At 37.9% G+C, this 18336-nt stretch overlaps 1 protein-coding gene across 10 annotated transcripts in view; it reads right to left on the reverse strand.

Annotated features, from left to right (window-relative positions):
• Positions 1–18336, reverse strand: part of PCED1B (PC-esterase domain containing 1B) — a 145483-nt gene that overhangs the window by 17744 nt on the left and 109403 nt on the right. The window contains exon 4 of one of the 10 annotated variants that reach the window (XR_001517328.2): positions 9966–10544. The exons of 8 other annotated variants lie outside the window; for them this stretch is intronic. The gene's annotated coding sequence lies outside the window, so the exon portion shown is untranslated. Of the gene's footprint in view, positions 1–9965; positions 10545–11274; positions 11463–18336 lie in introns of those variants that run through there. One more of the 10 variants, XR_003047785.1, reaches the window with a different exon arrangement.

Raw genomic sequence — 18336 nt, forward strand, 5'->3', positions numbered from 1 at the left:
GTCTGCAGCGCGGTAGGTTTGTTTATATCAGCATCACCACAAACCTGTGAGTAATGCGGTTCAATGTTGCTAGGCAATAGGGATTTTTCATCTTCATTATCATCTTATGAGAGCACCATTGTATGTGTGGTCCATTGTTGACTGAAACATTGTTTTTCGGTGCATGTCTTCATCTCCTTTGAGCTTAAAACCCATATATTCAAAACATTTGATAAAGAAAAGGAAATTTCAAGCAGGCTCCCAGTAGTCTTCCCTAGAAACAGATTAAGTGTCCATTATTTAGAATGAATCCAAATCATCACAAGTTGTATCACAGGCTGGGCCCATGAGAGTTTATTCACAGAAATTAAAACTCACAAATTTATCCACACATTTTCCACATACGTTTGTTCATTTCATGTACGATAGTTCTAGAATGATGGCTCTTACAGAAGTATGTGGCTTTTTTACTTTACCCCTTTCATACACCATAGTGAGTTCTAAATTCTTACTGCTTGAGATCAAACTACACTGTTCAATGTTCTCCCATGTTCCCCTGTCTGCTTTAGGAAAATGTCTCCAGTTTTCCTAGGGATGTTTTTCCTATAAGAAGAATTCGAAGGAAGAAAATAACTCAGTTGATCAACGTGATCATCTTCCAATTCAACATGGACATACTCTTTACCATATGTCAGGAATTATGGAGTGATTCTTTATCATCCCATTATGCTCAGCTGTTGTTTACTTTTTGTGAATTGAATGTTGACAATTATAGTTTGAGGGTTTTTTTTAACAGCATATGCTGAACAAGATAAAATATTTAGAACAACTTACTTTGGACTTAGTAATTATGCTCATGCTTTCAGCCCATTTATGACTAAATTAGAACATTTAGTAATGTTTGGTGACAACTCCCACACTTTGTAAGCACCAAGGGGAAAAATTATAATTTATTTAATTGGTTTTCATTTGGAAGGGAAATACCCCATTTCAAGTGCGTTAGAAAAGGCGCTGTATATTCCCCCATGAAAATACACAGATGTTCAGACATTTGAGAAATTAACATATATCTTCCCAAAGGAAACTTACAAAGGCTATTTCATTACATTACAACCATTCCTTTCATCCGCATAATTTTTTCAGGATCACTCCCAGTCACCTCCTTTTCCCTTTACATATTCTTTCCAGAAGCCCTGAACTTCAGACAGAGATGAGGTCATTAAATTATTGTTGGTTTCCAGGGCCACCATCGACAGACTAAATGGCATCATTTATTCAATAAGCGCTTAAGGAGTGCCTGCTCTATGCCACGCCTGTGCTGGGTGCTTGGATTCTGAGATAAACTAAATGTGGTCCCTTCTTCAAAGACCTCATGACTTGCAGAGACGAAGAAGAAAATGCACAATTACAACTCTGTAGAAGATAGGAGGCACCTTAATCAACAAAAATGAGGAGAGAGTAGCAGCAGGGCAGCTGAGAAACATTACTAAGAGCAGGCAACGTTTGCATGAGTAAAGGGAGAGAGAGGAGCTTCAGGCAGTGATGCCCCCACTCAGAGGCCCAGAGGCAGGAGAATGCGCCCCTCAGTCAGTGATAGTTATTAGTTCACTGGTGAGCTAAGGGAGAGGGAACTCAAACTGAAAAGTTAAGTGCAGAGCAGATGGTGCTGGGCTTTGCACATGAAATTTACTCTGAAGGCATTGGAGAACGCATGAAGGATTCTGCATTTTCTCTGGTGTACAATATGGGAAGGTGGATGGGAGCTAGACAGATGGCAGCCTGTGCTGTATGAACCTGAACCAGTACTGTGGCAAGGTGAGTGCAGAGAAGAGAACAGACTTGAGTGAATTTTCAGGATGGATCAAATATGTTCGAAGTGTGGAAAATCTTGCTTGTAGAAAGTCTGGGCAGAAAAACTGGAGTCAAGACAAAAAAAAAAAAAAAAAAAAGCTTCATCCCCTTTCCATGCTGCTATGGCTGGCCAGGCTCCAGTCCCATAATGGAGGGACATATTTTACGGGAATAATAGATAGTTATCCAGCACTTACTGTGACCAGACTGGCACTTTACGTTAAAGGGGATCAGGATATGCCACCCCAAAACATATCATTTTGGCATAAGAATTACTTTGAGCTGAAGGCAACTGAGAACCAATAGACAGAGAAGAGTTCCCTGCTCTCCCCTCGTCTGCCTAAAAGCAGGGCATAAATTTCCCTTTGTGACAGGGCCTCTCTCCCCCAGAAGGGAAGAGCAACTCTAATCCCTGGAGATGGAGAGTCAACATGGAGATGAGTCTGCATAAACAGACTTTACTAAAATAACCCTTATCTTTCATTAGTTTCCTGATATATTTCCTAGTCACTTCCCCACAATTTATCATCTCTTGAAATCTAAACCCCCTTTCCTTTGTTAAAATGGTATATAAGCCCCTCAGGTTAACCATTTCTTTGAGTTTCACTCCTTTTCTGTGAACTCCTGTGCATGTAAATATTAATAAAAATTGTGTTTTTCTCCTTTTAATCTGTCTTTCCTTAGTTTAATTTGCAGGGCCCCAAACACTAAACTTAAGAGGGTAGAGGAAAAGTTTTCCTCCCTGACAAAATGTATTATTTCATTGAATCCTCATCCCTCTTAGAGAGAAAGGTAGTACTACTATCCCATTACATAGATGCAGAAACCAAACTAAGAGATGTTAAGAAGCTAGTCCAAGGTCAGGTAGTTGATAAGTAGCAGATGTGGGATTTGGACCCACAGCCTGATTGTCTAACAACTATGCTGTATAATCCCAACACAATAGAAAGACAGACAGACTAACAGAGCCAGCAGACATGGATTAGGGTACCAGGAAATCTATATTCTAATCCTGGTCCTGTCATCATCAACAATAAAGTTAACCATGAAAATATTTGTATTGTTCTCCATAGTTCAGATAATGAAGTCATTGCCTGAGATAAAGTATGACTTTGGATGATGGGATGAATTTTGTTACTCTCCCAACTTATATGGTGAAGTCTTAACCTTTAGTACCTCAAAATAACCCCTAGTGCCTTATTTGGTGATAAAATCTTAAAAGGGTAGTAAAGATAAAAGAAAGTAACTTTCTGACTAATGTCTCTATAAAAAGAGGAGATTAGGACACGGATTTACACAGAAGGAAAAACATGTGAAGACATAGATAGGAAACAACCAACTATATATATACCAAGGAGAGAGGCCTCAGAAGAAATTAACCCTGCAATACCTTGATTTTAGACTTCTAGCTTTCATAATTGTGGGAAAATAAATTTCTGTCATGGTACTTTGTTATGGCAGCCCTAGTAAACTAATACAATCTTATAAACTCTCTGTATTTTATCAACACGCAGTTTTTAAGTTACCATTATGTCCCAGGCACTATTTTAATGTTTTTCATCTACGTTTAGCAATGATTACCATCCTTCAATAGTGAGCCCACAAGCTAAACCACAGATATTTAAATTCCAAGAATATATCAATTTCCAAGAAAATGAAACAAGTCCTTTCTGTTCTGTTAAATGCAAAAATAAACACCTACGCAGGCCAGTTGGGAGCTGCAGGGGATGCTTTTTGACTTAGGCATTAACCAAGGTTATTAAGCCTAAACCATCAATTTCTCTAATTTGAAAGAGGAAAGGTAAGCAGCAGAGCTCCTCCTGATGACCTTATTTTGAGCAGATCTCTCTCTTTAGTTGGATAACTCCATTGCCCCAGGTTTAACTAATCTGTGATGACCAAGTTGGTCACATTAATACTATTTACCCAATCACAAAGCCCTAAATGGTTACCAAGGGAGGCCCTGTGGAGAGCCAGCTTTAATAGAGAGGAGAAGGGAGTAAACTGAACTCCCCAACTTATGTACAAAGTTTTTGTGGAGGTGATTCTAAGAGAGGTATAGGGGAACAGAGGACAGCCAGTAGGGAGTGATAGAGTTGAGCTGAAAAGAAAAGATGAAGAGAGACACGGCAGCTGCTATAGGACAGAAATGTGAAGAAATGGTGAAGATACACTTAGGTTTTGGTGTGTGATTTGTGATGTGCATTCCTCTTTAATTTATCTATTTGCCTCTTTATTAGCAGACCCATTCCCTGCCTGTGCTCTGTCTGTCTGATTTCCAGGCTCTCTTGACCATCCACTCTAGATTAGGTTTGCCAGTGAAGAGCACTGGTGGAGCCCTGGAGTTTTGGAGGAAAGGAGAAGCCAAGGCGTTTTTGTCTTTCCTCTCTGCTTTGAGAGGCATATCTGGCAGTAGCTGCAACACTTGCATGGCTAATCCTCTGTGTTCAATACCCTTCATTCAATAATCCGGTGTGGATTTTGTTTTGCTGGCAGAACCCCGATTGATATAGAGGAGAGGCACCTTTTCTCCTCACCTGGCTTCCGTAATGAGAATTTCTCTAAATGCAGGCTTTGTCTCTTTTTGCCCCTTTACTCTTTCCACCCCTGGGGCTCTGGAGTGAGTAATATGATCACAATTTTGGAAGAATCACTGGGCTTGTTAAATCAACTCTGCTTCTTCCTTTTTGGAGTGCGCCTTCCAAAGGAGCACCATGTCCCTCTGTATTGTAAGTCTTGCCTGGTCATGCCTGCTCTGGTCAAACAAGTGCCTGCCTACGGGCAAGTCCGTGTAATTTCAGCCCATTTGACCACCAGGCCTAAAGCTTAGTCTTCCAGCCTGGTCTCTAGTAGTAACAAAGGTCATTTCAATTTGCTCTAACTTTGTTTTATTTCTTCAACTTGTTCAGATTCTTTTGGAACTGGATTTACGGAGGTTTTTTTTTTTTTTTGTTTTGTTTTTTTGGATGCTACAATAGCAGAGAAAAGCCTAAAGCCAGAGGCATCTGGGCATAGCTGATTAAACAATGTTCTCCTCAGCAATTTCTGGAACTCTCCAGTTGGGCTCCCATGTGTCCATGGATCAGCCCTGCTTATTGCTTACTTCCCAACTTCTCTTACCTGACAGGTTGACAGTGGCACCACTGAGTTAGAAGATTTTTCCTAACCCCAGATTGATGTGGCCAAAATTAACGTCTGCCTGTGAGGTTGGAATCCCACAATCCGTTGCTGTTAGAAGTAGAGTCCTGCTGTACTTGGTGTCAGTAAAGATGACTTCTAGTATAAGGCTCCTCATTTCTAGAACCACCAGCATCCTGAACTCCCAGGGCCAGAGCCTTCTTTCCTCATGGTGCATTCTTCCTTAGTATTCCCTGTCATTCTCCCTGTAATCTAGCTGTTTTGTAACCACTGGCATTCTTTACACACACACAAACACACACATGCACGCACGCACGCACACATGCACGCACACACGTATGCATGCATGTCTAATTCCCTCATGTGTGCATAGTTCAAATCTTTTTCCTAGGAGACTCCTCAGCCATCATGTAAAACAAGGATTCAAATATATGTACCAGGGGAGGGTTATTCCCAAACTTCACTTTCCAGAAGCATCTGAGTCTCAGCCATGGCCTTGTATCAATATATATATTTAAAGTTGAGCCCAAGGTGAAGAGTTCTGCTTCTAGATACCCCCTGGGCTGTTTTTCCATTCTCCATTCCCTTTGATCAATTCACATGATCAAATTCATTTGATCGATGTAGCAGAGAAAAATCGAGCTCTTGAAATGAAGTCAGATAAGAATTTCTTACAAAAGAGCACATTTCTTCACAGTGTTGTTTGAATCCACGATGGGGCCAGGATTCCAGGACAAGAGATAACTAAGCTAGAAACAGATTAGGACTCTGCTGCAGAAAATGCACTTTGGCTCCCAGAGTGATGGAATCGTGATAAAATGAGATCGTTTGTGATATCTCTACAGAGAAGTACTGCAGGCTAACCTGAAGCTCCTTGAGTTTATAACAAAATCCCAGTGGTAGCCATTTGGAATGTGGATTTTCACTTCCTTCTTGTATCCTTTTGCCCAGTACTACTGTATGGGGCACCCAGTAGGTGAGCAATCAATGATGAGTGAACGAATGATGTTTTAAAGGATTTCTAAAATAGATCAAGACCATTTGTCCCAAAAAAAAAAAAAAAAAAAAAAAAGCTATTTTAGCCCTTTTTAGCCCTATTTTCCCCTTCCGTTCTCTTTAAATTTTTGTCCTCTTATTTTACCTCATTTCTCCCTTTAGACACTTATAGTCTGCTTAACAGGTTCCAGAAACTCTGGGGCAACTCTTTCTGCCACTACCATCCCGCCTATCTATGGGTAAGTAGTTTAAACAACTTGTGAAGGGCAGTTTTATGAATCTATTGGAGAAGCGTGACTGGAAGATAAAAGGACAGTTGAAAATACTTTATTGAAAGTTAAAAGCCCTATATTTTATTATTATTTTTTCTGGCTAAAAGCCCTATATTTTATGTGCTGATCATTATTCCCAGTGTAACCAAAAAGGGCCAAGTCTGATAATTGAGTGCGGTGAGAGCTAGCTGAAGTAAAGTTTCTTTCTCTGAGGTCCCAGGGCCCCTATAGGTCCTGTATGTATTTGTCATCAGCATCTCATTCTTAGAATGAGAGACACAGAAAAACACATCTATGACAGAAATAGATATGGGAAAATGTGTGGTTCTGATGATGGTTTGGGAAGGGTACACCTTCCTTCCAATGTAACTAGGTTTACTGAGATCTGGGAAGATAAGCCCCTGTGTGGCCCCCATGATCTTCTGGGCAGGGTAGTGTGGTGTGGCTGCACCCTCATGGTAGGTAGAGGAGAAAAAACAACTGAGAAAAAAAAAAAATTAAAGATGTATGTGAAAGGGGGACGGAATTGATGATGTGATGATAATGACAGCTACGGTTTTCAAGTGTCTACCAAATGCCAGGTGTTTTACTCGGCCCTGTACTATATTTATCTCTCATCTTCCTACAGCCCTATGAAGGGGACATTATTATTCTTATTCTTCAGATCAGGACATAAGCTCAGAGGGAGTCCTTAACTTGTTCGAAGTTATATAACTACTGAGCGGTAGAGCAATGAATTGAGCCCAGGTCAATTTTAACCTTCAGCATATAGTTTTTGTTTTTCGTTTTTTATTTTCACTTGAGGAGACTGAATCTTTCAAGTTCCAAGGAATATGGAGGTCACTAGTCTTTGAAAGGAAGAGAGAGGAGGAAAGGATGAAAGGATAGTAAGCCTACCAAGAAATGTTCAAATGGTCTCTTAAGTACCCATAGAGAAGGAGCTGTTTCCATCTTTTCTCTCTTGTATCCTCGGCACCTAGTCCTGGCACAAAATAGATGTTTAATAAACATTTTTGAATGAATGAATGAGTAAATGAATGAAAAATATAAGTAAAAGGTCACAGAGACTTTTGAAGGGTACAGAAGAGAAAATGAAGAACTTGGATTGACTTTGCCTTGTCTCTACTGTGTCTTGAGAAAAGGCATGAGGGCTTAAAAAAGTAGATGAGATTCAGAATATCCATTTTGGAAATATAATAGAGAAGTCAACAAAAGATTAAGTCAAGAATGGCTGAGTAGTGAGGACAATGCTCCAGAAGTGTGTATAAATTTGTCAGTTATTTCTGAATAGTACTCTCTTGGTCAGGACGCTATAGAAAAAGATTTGGAGTTGCTTTCTAATCTCATATAACCTGTTTCACTATCGTTAATGTAAAAGAATGAATTAAAAACCTGCCATATACAAGATATTTTATCAAGTGATGATATTAAGATTTACGATTTCAATTGAGAAACCTAATCAGTAGTGCTGGATAGAACCAGGAGTCAAGTCAGTTCTGCTTTAAAGGCACATCTTTAAATATCTATTTAAAATAGTTACTATTGCTATATATATTTTTCATTTTACCCATAAATATTTCAGAGTATGTCTATAAATGGTAGGGACTCTTTAAAAATATAACCACAATATAATTATCACACTGAAAAGAAATTAGTAATGCTTTTAATGACATCATTACAATATATTTACTTGTTGTTCCAATTTCCCCAAATTTAATTTTTATAGGTATTTGATCAGGATTCAAATATGATGCATATATATATTGCAATTAGTTTATATGAATCTTTAAATCTGTAAGTTCTCTCCCTCTCACAACTTATATGTAATGGAAATCAAGTTTTCATCTGTTGAGCTCTCCACAGTCTGGATTTTGCTAATTGTGACCCCAAGATGTCATGTAACATGTTATTTTGGTCTTCTATTCTATCTCGAAATGGTATTTGATTTTTCTAGCAAGAACACACTTCATAAGAGGTGATGTGTACTTCTGCTAGAGAGAATCTAGACATCTCCTTTTGAGCAGTTTGTATCTACAGATGATCATGGTTTAGATTAATTATTTCATCGAGGGTTAAAAAATGGTGAAATTCTAATTATATTAGTCATTTATTTATTAGTTGAATTCTCCCAAAAAGAAATTTCTTCTCATGATAGTTATCCTGAGATACAGTTTATATACATAAAAGCAGGATAAATGCTTGATTCTTCCTCTTTATTTGCCATTTTAAAAACAGTGGCATGGTTCCCTGGTATCTTCCAGAGGTTACCAATGAGGATGTTTGTTGTGGCTCTTGTATTTGTTTGATTTTTGATTTCTGCGTACAGACTCTGAAGCCGTACTGCCTGGAAACAGAATCCCAGGTTTGCCACATGACTTTGAGCTAAGCATTTAAACTTTCTGAGCCTCATCTTCATCGTTTGTAAACTGCGGACATGTAATGGTGCCTTCATGACAAGATTGTTTTGAGGATTAAATGAGAATAAATATACATAGCACTTGGGAAGATGCTTGGCACATGGTTATCCCAATGTAAGTGCTTGTTATCATTAGTATTGCTATTGCTGTTTTTAAGTGTTCTTGAGTGGATGCTGGGCAATAATATTTTGTAAAAGGTCCCCAAGTGATTCTAATGTGAAGCCCAGGTAGAGAACCACGAGACTTGAGAGTTTTAAGGTGATAATGTTTACAAAGCAGGGGAGTGAAAATGACTGTATTTGTATTTTAAAAAGATAGCCCCAAGATCGAGTCCCTGCTCCTTCGCTCACTAATAGCATGAGGTTTGGCAAGCACATTAACCTCTCTAAGCCTTAGTTTCTTCATAGGAAATAAGATTAATAATAGTGCGGGGCTCATAGAAAGGCTGCGAGGATCAATGATTCTGTACAACTCTGGTACACAGTAAGTGCTTAATAAGTGTTAGCTGTGATATGTCCAAAAAACTTCACCACAAGCCACGGTCCGTGTGCCCAACTGACACTCCTCCTCTCCCTGCCTAGATGTATCTCTTCATAGAACTAGTTTGTTCTACCTTTTCACCATTTCTTTATTCAAATAGAAAAGGCAAGAATGAGATATTGGAGAAGACTATATTCCACACAACCAGCTGTAGTAGAAAGGTATCTGTGCTCAATGCAATGAACAGCTACGTAAAGTTACACTCCAAGAGTTCGTAGAAGAACATTTTAATTTAAATAGTATTTTGAAAGAGAAAAATTTCAAATTTGCTAAGCACAAAAATAAAGACCATTTGAACAGCTCTGTGCCCAAGTCCAGATGGATTTTCTGTTATCTTATTTGTACTTCCTGTCTTATCAGATAGTTCCTTCCTCTTCCCGTTGCACAGCTTTCAGTCGTTTGTTTTTGTTATCTACACAGTATAAAATTTGGGCATTGCATTTGAGATGTTGTGTGCTTTACAAAGAAGGTATTTTGTTTTCCAATATCTTAATTCATCGTCCATAAAGACAATAGACAAGAGAGTCTTTAAGAGACAGATGCTAAGGGATGAATTATTGATCAAACCATAAGCAAGTTGGAAGATGAAATGCATTTGCTAAATCAGTTTTTTTTTAATCTTTTCCAAACTTTTTATCTTCCTAGGCTAGAGATGTATCAATAATAGAGAAAAATGTTATATACACAGGTAGGACCAACTAGAACAATCAGAGGCCTTTTATGATTTCCCATCCCATGGGCCCTGTGTTATGAAAAACTAAACACACCAAACTGCATTTATCAATATTTAATTTATTTCCCCATTTTTTAATAAATCAATATCATCTATAACTGCTAGCCAGAACATCCAATATGAGACATCCAGTCTCACCAAGTATGAGACAACCTATGTTACTATATTGTATTGCTAGAATTCCAGCTAAAAGCAAGAAAGTATTTGGCCAAAACCATCTTTAATGTGAAAACACATTGTATTTTCTCCCCTGGCATGAAGAGTGGAGGTGACAATCCTGACTTTCAGGGCCCTTTAACCTTTGGTTCCATCCTAAGTGGACAGATTGGCCCCTCAAAGATGTCTGTTCTCTAGAACCTGTAAATATGCTAGGTTTCATGGCAAAGAAGAATTAAGGTTGCTGAAGGAATTACGGTTGCTAATCATCTGACTTTGAGATGGGGGAGATTATCCTGGATTATCCAGGTGGGCCCAATATAATCACAAGGTCCTTAAATGTGGAAGCAGGAGGCAGAAGAGTCAGTGTCAGAGTGATATGATGTGAGAAAGACTCAACCAGCCATTACAGGCATTGAAGATGGATGGGCCCAGGAGCCGACGAATGTGAACAGCTTCTGGCTGGAAAGGCAAGAAAAGGGATTTTCCATTAGAGCCTCTTCAAAGGAACATAGCTCTGCCAACACCTTGATTGTGACCAGAGAGACCAATTTCAGACTTCTTGCCTCCAGAATTGTAAGATAATACATTTGTGTTATTTTAAACCACGAGTTTGTAGCAATTTGTTATAGCAGCCAGGAAAACTACTACATAATCTCTTTTTGCAAATTATTGACCTTTACTCCCCTAATGGGCCCTGTGTTCTGGCCAGTGTGACCTCCTCAGTGTACTTGGGCATGCTCCTCTACCTACTTCTGAGTCCTTGTTTATAGTCCCCTCATTAGGACATCATTCCATCTCATATCAGTAGAGGCGAGCCCTGTTCATCTTTCAGATGCCTCCTCTGCCACAGGCTCCATTTTTCCTGTATCTGTCAGATGCATGCAATCTCTTACTGCTTTGAACTCCTGCAGTTCTGTAGCTATCTCTCTCTCTCCTGGAGCTTAAGTGCATTTTCTTCTGTAATAGAATTATTTGTACACGTGTCATATCTTCTCTACTGGATTTTAAGCTACTTGATGACAAGGCTGATGTTTGATTAATCTTTAAATCTTCCTCAGTGCTTAGCTCAATAGATTAATGTTCTATAAACTTAACATATAATCATAGCCTTTTATATATGTATACATATATATATGCATGTATGCAAATGACATCATTGAACCACCATATGCCCTCACAGGAATATAAGAAAAAAGTAAAAAACTAAGGTTTTTCCCAGGCATATCTATTTTTTAAGGAACAGCTCGAGCACTTGAAATTTCACAAAATGGAGATTGAAGAATGGATAAGTATGGTGGAGTTTATCCCTTGATTGAAGAGATGCATATTAGAAGTGGAGAGCTGTACTGGAGACACCTCTGTGGTCACCTGAAGGATCTGAGCAAAGAAAGGAACGTGAGGTCCATGAGTAACAGTGGGGAGGCCTTGGGCTAATAGCCCAAGTTTTCTTTTTATTCGGGATCCAGCCACTGGAAAAAAATGCAAATTTTTTTCATGCAGGTATTGATCGATATATTTCTTTCTAGAAAGAAAGAAACTAAGAATGAAATTAAACAACCACAACGTCAAATGGCTGATGGCATACTTGGCTTGTACATCTCTGTAAGACAAGGCCATTCTTTAAAAAAAAAAAAAAAAAGGTTTTGTTTCCAAGATAAGTAGGTATCTTTTTGGCACCAGAATTTTCAGTTCTGTGAAAATAGAAAATCTTTGTTGTCGATATTTTGCCTAGTATAGCAATTACTTTAGCTATGTTTTAGCTTTTGTCCTTCTAAAATAAATGTTAGACCCATGAATGCACATCCCTCTAAAGACTATTGTAATCCTGTTACATTTTTAGTTCTTTTCCTCTGAAATGATAGATAACAGATATATATTTTTAATTGCTTGTATTTTTGACTATTTACTATATGCCAGACATTATGCTATGTTCTTTAAAGATATTTTGACATTTAAAACTAGCAATCCTGTGAGGTGGGCATTATTATTTTCATTTTAAAGTTTAGGTAGCTGAGCCATATAGAGTTTAGTTTCTTGCACAATCTCTCATCACCAATAAAGGGCATAGAGTCAATTTACCCAGAGGTGTCTGTGTCCCTAAGACCATGTTCTTGACCTCAGTGCCACCCAAACTCTCTCTGTGAGCTATTTACCAGACAGAGGGGGCAGCTATGTTTCTCCTGTACCGAGTAGTATCCAGATGGTGGCTGCTAATCTTAGATAATAGAATTATAAGGAAACTCTAGACAGGATGTTCCAACTTTTGTTTAATAACAACCTGTAATAAAAATCACATTTACCATCTAGTCACAGAACACTCACACACACCTCATGATGAAATAATATCATTGCTACTTAATAGATACTCTGATATGTCTTATTCTATTCTATTTCTTTTCTTTTAGAATTCTGGTCAGGAAGCACTAGATTGTTTCCACAATTTACTCATGAGTCATTATCTTTATTCTGATAAAGACAGCATTAGTGCATAGTTAGTCTATTTTATACCATTACCTCCCCCCTCCCACCCCCGCTTTATTGAAATGTAATAGAAATTGGTTGCTCATATTTATATTTTACAATTCAATGAGTTTTTTTTCAATTATAGTTGGCCTACAATAACATATTAGTTTCAATTGTACTGCATAGTGATTAGAGATCTATATAACTCACGAAATGATCATCCCACTAAATCTAGTACCCCTCTTCCCCTCTACATATTACAACATTATTAACTATTTTCTTTATGCTACACTTTTTATCTCCATGTCTATTTTGTAATTATCCATTACAATTACCTTTTTTAAAGAGTGTTCTACCATCTTAGGCAAGTTATTTAATTTCTAAGTCCTCAGTTTTCTCATCTGCAAAACGAGGAGATTGAGCCCCATTTGTGATTCTTAATCCTGGCTGCACATTAGAAATATTTAGAGAGATTTTATCATACCTACTGTAATAATAAAAAATGAAAAATCTTTAGTGAGCTTTTAAATACCTCATGTACAGGTTTTTGCCTCAGAATTTCTGATTTAATTGGTTTGGTATAGGGCCTGTTTACGGATATTTTCTTTCTTTTTAAATTTTTTTTTCTTTTTTAAATGTTACTGCAACTTGCTACCAGAGTTAGGAATTACTGGACTAGATGATTGTTAAATTTTCTCCCAGCCCCCAATTCTAGGCTATTCTGTCAGGATGAAGAGGTTACATTTTTAAAAATTATATTTTAAATTTATTTGTGTAAGGAGAAAAGGGCATTAACCTTGAGACATATCCCTTACCACAATGGTTTTCGCATCCTAGTTACATAAGGAATTGGCTATTTGGCTCATCCCTAGCAATTCTGACCCTGTGCGTCCTGGGTGGGGCCACACACTCTGCATTTTTAACAAATAACTTTAGGCGATTCTGATGAAAATGGCTTCAGGAACACTGTACATCATCTCAACAACTGTTTATACTTCCCACGGTCCTCAGTGCTTGGCCTATGGTTGGTGCTCTGAAATGTTTGCTAGATTGCTATACCACAAACCTGCCTGGCCACTCTGCTGCCCTGTGTCAGCTCCATGGCTTCATGCTCATTTCCCCAGGTCTTTGATCCCTTTATTAACCAAGTTCAAACATTCAGATTCTCTTTTTTCTCCTACTCCAACCATAATTATGGCCTTAAATACTAAAATCACACTCAAACTGGGTAACTAATATTCTGAGAAGTGAATATATGTTGCTAGATAAAACAATAGGATGAATTTGGAATAAATCTTCAATTTTATTTAACAAATATTTTTATATTGCTGTGTGCCAATCATAGTTATAAGGGCTTTACAAATATTAACTCAGCTTATGTCCACCCACAATAATCCTATGAGGTAGGTGCTATCATCTTCCTATTTTATAGATTAAGATCCTGAATCCCATTGTATCTGTAGCACTGATTTTATTATCCAGTTAATATTTTAATATGAGACATGAAACAATTGTAACTTTTTTGGTAGGCTGCTGCAAGGTGACCTCCTAGAGAAACAAATTCAGTGTCTTCCATCGTTAGAAGTATTTCAGAGGAAAATATTGAGAACATAGTATTAAGGAATTACTTAGTAAAGCATTCTTAAGTTAATTGACCTAAGTAACAATTTCCTTGAATAACCTTATATAATATGGCTTTCTTACCTAAATTTTATCTCTAGCCCTGAAAATTTAATGTACTGCTTAATAAACATTTTCATTTAGTTAACAAATATGTATTTGCCAATAAACTAAGAGACTAGAATATCATTTGCCAATTGACATAGTTATATAACACCCTCACTTTGATGTGTAATTTATTTATTGGTCTATTGGAAAGATACATTCTCAAGATGAAGATGACTTCACAAAGGAGCACTTCCCACTTTTAATGTCCATTTATTATCTGGTCCTCTTGGTTGGTTTTATTGAATCTTACACAATCCCCAGACTTTTCCTTCTTCCCATCTGCAAAACCAAGACAACTTGTCCTCTATCTTCAGGTTCTTCTTCACTTGGTCTGTACCCTTGCTGCCCATCTAACTCTGAGCTTATTTCCAAATGTTGATATTGGGGCTCTTGGGTTGTTTCAAAGACCTGGCATCTATCTAAAAACCACATTTCAGATGATCAGTATCATATCTTTTCCCCTGTGCCTGAGGGGTCCTTGTTTGTAGAGTCCCAGATGATTGAGAGGAGGGGTCTGAGAGTAGACTCCAGTTGTACTCACTGTCATATCTCATGGTGGCCAGGCTTTTCTGTAGGAAATGTATCTCAGAGTAACCCAATAGCTCTCATAGATGAAAAAAAAAAGAGTCTCTTCTTTACAAAAGAATGTCAGCTAAGAAATGTACGAGGAATGGAAAAACAGAAAATCGACAATTTTCCACCCTTAATGAAATCGCAGTTTCAAGAAAGAATCATCAATGGGTGCTAAAGCCATTAAGTAAAAGATTGATGAGGAACTGGAATATTGACATGGTACCAGTGCATCACCCATAGGACACAAGTCACAAATGGGAAAAACTAACTTTAAAATGCAGGCTTCCAGCTGTCACCCGGTACTTGGTGATCAATCTTAACATAGAACACTGGGAAACCAGCTTATATACCTCCTGTACAACACCTTACCTGTGACATATTTTACCAAAAATGTTTAACTTGCATCTAATCGAAACTTTGGATCTAATGTTCACTTTATAGAAAACACAGGGGAAAAAGTTAAAGTTAAATGACATTATGACGAAATCATTAGATGAACTCAGAAAGTGGAATATTCTACAGGACAAATCTTTTCAATGAGTCAATGTCATGAAAAAAAGAGAGTGTGTTTTGGGTTCTCTTCAAGATTAAGAGATTCAGACACATAATAACCAATGCAATGTGTGATTCTTTAATGGATCCCAATTTGAATGGCTGTAGAAAACATGTTTGTGACTGAGTGTCTGTCTTAGTCAGTTCAGGCTGCTATAATAAAGTACTGTAGACTGAGTAGCAATAGAAATTTATTTCTCGCAGTTCCGGAGGCTGGACATCCAAGGGCAGAGTGTTAGCATGGTCGAATTCTGATGAGGGCCCTCTTTTTCTAACTTCTCATTGTATCCTCAGATGGCAGGGCAGAGAGAAGCAAGCTCTCTTTTTACCATTATAAGGTTTCTCATCCCATTCATGAGAGCTCCACCTTCATGACCTCATCTAATCCTAATTATCTCCCAAAAGTCCCACCTCTTATTACCATCACATTATGGGGTACCATTTCAACATATGAATTTTGGGGGGATATAAATATTCAGTCTATCAGATGATAGCCCAAAAGTTTTGTTGGTTTTGATAGATACGATACTTATCTTGCATTATGTAGGAAAATGTCCTTATTTCTCACATTTGAAATATTTAGGGGTGAAATATTATGAAATAATTTACTTCAGAAAGAGGAAAAAGAAAATGTGGCAAAATATTAACAATGATTATAAATTTAGGTTATGTCTATATGACCAGAATTACATGATTCTTTTTACATTTTTCTTTGGTAGCTTTCAAAGTGTGACACTTACTAGAAATGCATATTCCTGGGCCCCGCTGTAGACCTACTGAATCAGAAATTGCTGGGAGAAGACAGCAGCAATGGTGTTTTAACAAGCCCATCAGGATATTCTGATGCACCTTGAAGTTTGAGGACCACTGCCTTAATACATGGTGCAGTTAGGGAAGAGTAGAAGGTAGGAAAAGGATCAATGTGATTAATTACTGAGACAAAACATAAGATCAAAAATTTTAGTCCATGCTATGTAGACATGAAAGTGAGAAGTGAAGGTACGAAGGGAGTGAGAAGCAAAGATAAGAAGCCAGGCTCAGTAAGGCATGTACCAGCTGGGTCTGAAAGGCAGCACTGAGCATGATGAAGGGCGCCAGTTCAGAGCCCAGACTGGCTGTCACACACCTCGTGTCCTGGTTGTGTTGCGTCTTTGGTGGAGATGTCTGGCTCTGCCACAGCAGCTCCTGTTAGTGCTCTTTTTCTTCAAGGACAAGCTCTTTCCTAGAGATTTAGTCCTGCTCCTAACAAAGCTGCGACGTGTCGACAGCGGGTGCTGTGTTGAACGACGATCAGTTTCAGAATGCTGTTTATTCGCTATTTCTCATTACGATGCTCCACTGAAATGTATCTTGGAATAATCTTTGACACTGTGCCATGTATCAAGCAACCGGAGTGGCATACCTCCCTTCCAAGCCACACTCTGCTGGCTGGACTGGACCTGCCCCAATACTTGTAATCAAGGTGTACTGACCCCTGCCTCCCCATCTTAGAGGAAGAGGGCCATCATTCCTTGTTCATTTCATCCCACTTCAGTTAACTAGCAAATCTCAGGCTTGTCCCAGGCTTATCTAGTGAATATTAGCTCATATTTGGGTACAGATTATTATAACGATCAATTGAAAGAGGGATTAGAATATAAAATGTCACTAACAAATCTTTTCTTTTCACTTACTCCAACTACATTGTCTGGTATTTTCTAGAACAATATTTCTCAAAACATGTTTTAAAAGATGTTGTATATGAAAATGGTCTGTGGTTAAATAAATCTGGGAAATGCTTGGTTAAACACATTTAATCAAGTTTATTTCATGCAGAACTTCTCAGAGCATCTAATCCATTAAAACTCATTGTGAATTCCCACATGAGGCAATTGTAGAATGAATCCTTTTGTATGAATCTTTGCCCATAGAATGCATGAATAAAGATTATGGCTCAAGGGATATGTTTTAGAAAATGGTTCTTTAAAGATTAGTGGATAAAGTCTTATGAAAAAATATATCTATAAATTAAGCATACAGAGACAGAAGACTTTCTTGAAGTTGTAGGGATGAGAATAGTTTCTACAGTTTATAGAAACATACATAAAATAGTTTAAAACAATAGTAAATCCTTTCTCTGACATGAGTTTTAACTATCTAAGTTTTCAAAACAATTCATCTTTGCAGAATTCATGAACACAAAGCTGTCAGAGATGGAGCTGCTACTGCGTACAACTCTAGAATGTAATGTTGCCTTTGGAGTCAATGCTAGGGCTCTGCATGAGTAACATGGGAGAGGGGGCTGACTCTGCTCCCATGGCAGCATGTCAGATTCCACTTGTTTTCAAGTGCTGGGCTTTGCTTTGTTTGTACTTATGGAAAAAATATAGTTACAGCTTTAAAGTTTCAGCCTTTGGTGTAACATAGTTTATTATAGAAAGAAAATTGTGAGAAACCTATGCTGCTTGGATAATGTCAATTTAATCTTTAGTTTCACTCTTTTTTTTCTTTTTCCAGAAAACTTGAGACGAGTCAAGTATAAAAAACTCTGAGTGCTGTCATTTTTGAGGCTGGAGGATAGGCTGTTTGAGACCTGCATTTTAAGTCTTAACAAAAAAGCAATAATTTCTCTCATAAGTTTTGAATAATTTTGGTTCTTTTTACCAGACAATAGCTTGATTGCATTGCTAGGTTTCTTGATTTAAGGAGCAGGATGACAATAGAAAAAATGAGCAAAGAAGAAAGCTCTAAGGTGGAAGATAAAGGCCAGGATATGTATGAAATTAAATGCAAGCACCCACTCAGGTGCTATCAGGCTCTTACCCTAGTGGGAGTGGGATGGTCTAGGGGACATTAGCCACCCAGGATGACTTAGGTAAAGTTATGGGAGAGTTCTGTAGACCTTTTCTTAAGAAAGGTAATCAAATACAGCTCGATTTTAATATAAATTGCTTTC

Source organism: Pteropus alecto, unplaced genomic scaffold (assembly GCF_000325575.1).
Source record: "Pteropus alecto unplaced genomic scaffold, ASM32557v1 scaffold196, whole genome shotgun sequence".
In the NCBI taxonomy this organism is placed as follows: Eukaryota; Metazoa; Chordata; class Mammalia; order Chiroptera; family Pteropodidae; genus Pteropus; species Pteropus alecto.